Below are 3113 nucleotides of genomic sequence, written 5' to 3'. Positions count from 1 at the left end.
CTTGATTGTCCATTTATTTTTAGAATGATACTGACTAGTCTCTGGTGCTTCAATCACCTCTCAAATCTATACCTACAAAGCAATTACTTCATAATTATAGATAAATGTTTATTCTGCCAGATATTAGACGGACTGAACCTCAGATGCTTCAAATGGCATCAAGGTGAGATGGCTTCCCTTATACTTCTATGAAACACCTGAAAAAGTGGGTCCCAAATCCATAGCAATTTCTTTGTCTTGCAGTTCTTGCCACATACACATTGTCATCTCATATTTGCTTTACTACTTATTCTATTTTTGTGTGTGTTGCCTTTACTTTTCACTACTGTGAAGTTACATAAGATGATTAATGCCCTCTGACTGTGTAATGACTTTGTCTGATTTGTGAAAAAATAATTACAGAAGAAAGAAACCGCCCTTAGAAAAAAATGTGAGACCACATGGAAAGGTATGTCTTGAGCGTGGGAATAGTTATGCACTAGTTTTGGGGAAAAAAACGTTTGGTGATTTTGCTCTTCTCCCCTGCTTGCTCAGTGATGACCTCAATGACTAAGGTCTTTTCTTAATTGTCTGCCCTGTTTTTTCTCTGGAAAAATTTAGGAGGGAAACTCATTAGGGAACTTTGCCCTTCTTGGCCAATACATTCATCTGAGTTAAGCTGCTCCAAAACGTTTGACCCACTGGGAAGTCCTTCCCCATAGCTTTAGCATTTATCAAAGGGTTTGGTTCAGTTTCAGAGTACAAATCATCAGGTTGTCATCTCCACACCCAGATGGGAGTGAAATACAGACCAGTTTCTGCCAAAATAATAATAATAAAGAGAGATATGTTGACTAGTATTTGTGCTCAACCACTTCCTCCACCAATGAAAGAGGAAATAGAGGGATGAGTTTCAGAAAACAAAAGCAACACAATGCCACCTACCGGCACCTACTACTGTCACCTTGCAAGGGGGCTGAGCACTTCAGTAATACAGGTTTAGGACTTCTTTAACTCTTTAAACTGAATGCCAGAACACAGACATTCCAGTGAGGAGATAATGCCACCTTCTCCAGTCTATACACATCGGGACAAACCTCAAAGTCCTTTTGCCCACTTCTGTGGGAGTTTGGAACAGCAGCAGCAAGCATGTGGGGCTACAAGGCTGGCAACTCTCCCTGTCCAAAGAGCTGGATTCAAAGCCGAGTTTAAACATACAGAATTACCTGAGCCTTGACTCAACACATGATGCAAACCTAAAATAGGTTTGACACTTCAGATAAGTTTTAACTTAATTGTTTGAAAAGTTTTCCTCCTAAAAATATTTCCCAAAAATGTCTGAAAGCACTAGAAATCTCAAGCAGGAAGCTGTTCCTGCAGGCTTTCCCACTACATTTCACGGTCAAAGGCTTACGGCTTGATTTAGGTAGTACATATATGTAGTTCATCTAGCATGGCAGGGGTAGATCATCGGTGTAGATCACCAAAACTGCACTGGTTTATGTAACATTGAGCAATTTATCACATTTGGCAAGAACTATGGGCCATCCTCCTACATGGATAAAACTGCGTGATGTTTGGAAGTCAATTGTTTCCACCTAATTTTTTGCCAAGATTCCTCTAAGAACTCAGCTTTAAAATGGGTCTCTCTGCTTTCTGACCCCAGGATTGTTAGTACAGTCAAAACACCTTGGCTTTTCTAGAACATAGCATTAAATTTTATTTGGTCTGAGAATCTAGTGATCAGTATAGGGTTCTTTACACGCAATTTCCTTTAGTTCCAATCCAATTTCAGAGGCTTTCAGCTAGAGACATGTCAGAGCTAGAACCAGTTTTATACAGTTCTGAAAATGTGTCAAGTCAAGCTTTGATGTGGCATAAAATATTTACCTCTAGCCTGGGAATTTGTGTAGCAATTGAAACAGGATTAAAAGAAAAAGACCCAGTTGGTATGGTGTGGTTGTATGTATAAAGGTTCTCCCTCTCTTTTGCTTTGCTATTGAATCTTAACTTTGTTACAACACCATATTGGTTCCACAAAAAAACAAAGAAAGATTAAGAGCTATACTTTGGGTCTAATTCCACTCCCCAGCAAAGCTGGGGTGAGAAGGAGGTTGATTCCTTTCATCCTTACGAGAACTTGCTATTTCCGCACTCCAGACAACCCAACAAATAATAGCTCATTTAAACAGAAGTGATGAGAATTTCAAATCTTGGGAAAAAAATTCAAGGATTATTAAGTTTGAAATTTCTCTGACTACCTGCCCTGAGATTCAGTAGCTTCTCCTAACATTAAGACAAATACAAATGTATTTGTGACATCAAGAACAACATGGAATTTCAGAAGTTTTGCAGCACTTGCTGGTAGAGAGAACCAGTTGAGGGACAAATCTAGTACTGATTAGCTGCCATATTAATACACTATTCATATTTCAACTGACTATTTAATTAGGTGGCTAGATGTGGTAGAGATCACAAGAAGATTTCTTTTTTTACATTTAGAAAGCATGTTCTCAAAATTTCATTTAGCTCTGAAAAATGAATGGGAATGAATAACCAGTGCCAGGTTAATCACATTTCACCAGCTTGCAAGGGATGGGAAACTCACCCACACAGTAATTCATCAGCTCAGACTTACCCTCTGCCTGCCTCAGTGTCTGGTCACTGCACATTCCCACCATGCTGCTTTCCATCATTTCAGTGAGGATGGCCATAACATACAGGTGGATATCAACTATTTCTGGCTTTTCGAGGGTGATGTCTCCTTCTTGCAAAGGTGCTTCGGATGTGCCTGTGACACTAGCCATAATTCAGACTATTATGCTATTCAGTTCCATCAGACGTACTGACAAGTTTTATCAGGTCTGTGCCAGCTTAGGCAAATTTCCTAAATATATGTTTCTTTTTGATAGGGAGATGTTGGCTAAGAGCAGCATACTCCTTTCTGGAGAAATGGAGGTCTGTTCATTGCCCAGGTAGAAATTCAGATGCTATAGAGGTGTTAGGATAAGGCCCGATGATGCAGATGCAATGAGCAGATGTTGCACCTACCATAACTGCAGCAAACATTAATGTTGCTTAGAAAAAGGGGTCAGGAACAGAGATGTAAGACTCTGAGACTCCTAAGGAAATTA

The sequence above is a fragment of the Apteryx mantelli genome, chromosome 4 (assembly GCF_036417845.1).
Source record: "Apteryx mantelli isolate bAptMan1 chromosome 4, bAptMan1.hap1, whole genome shotgun sequence".
In the NCBI taxonomy this organism is placed as follows: domain Eukaryota; kingdom Metazoa; phylum Chordata; class Aves; order Apterygiformes; family Apterygidae; genus Apteryx; species Apteryx mantelli.
This window is presented reverse-complemented; position numbering follows the sequence as displayed.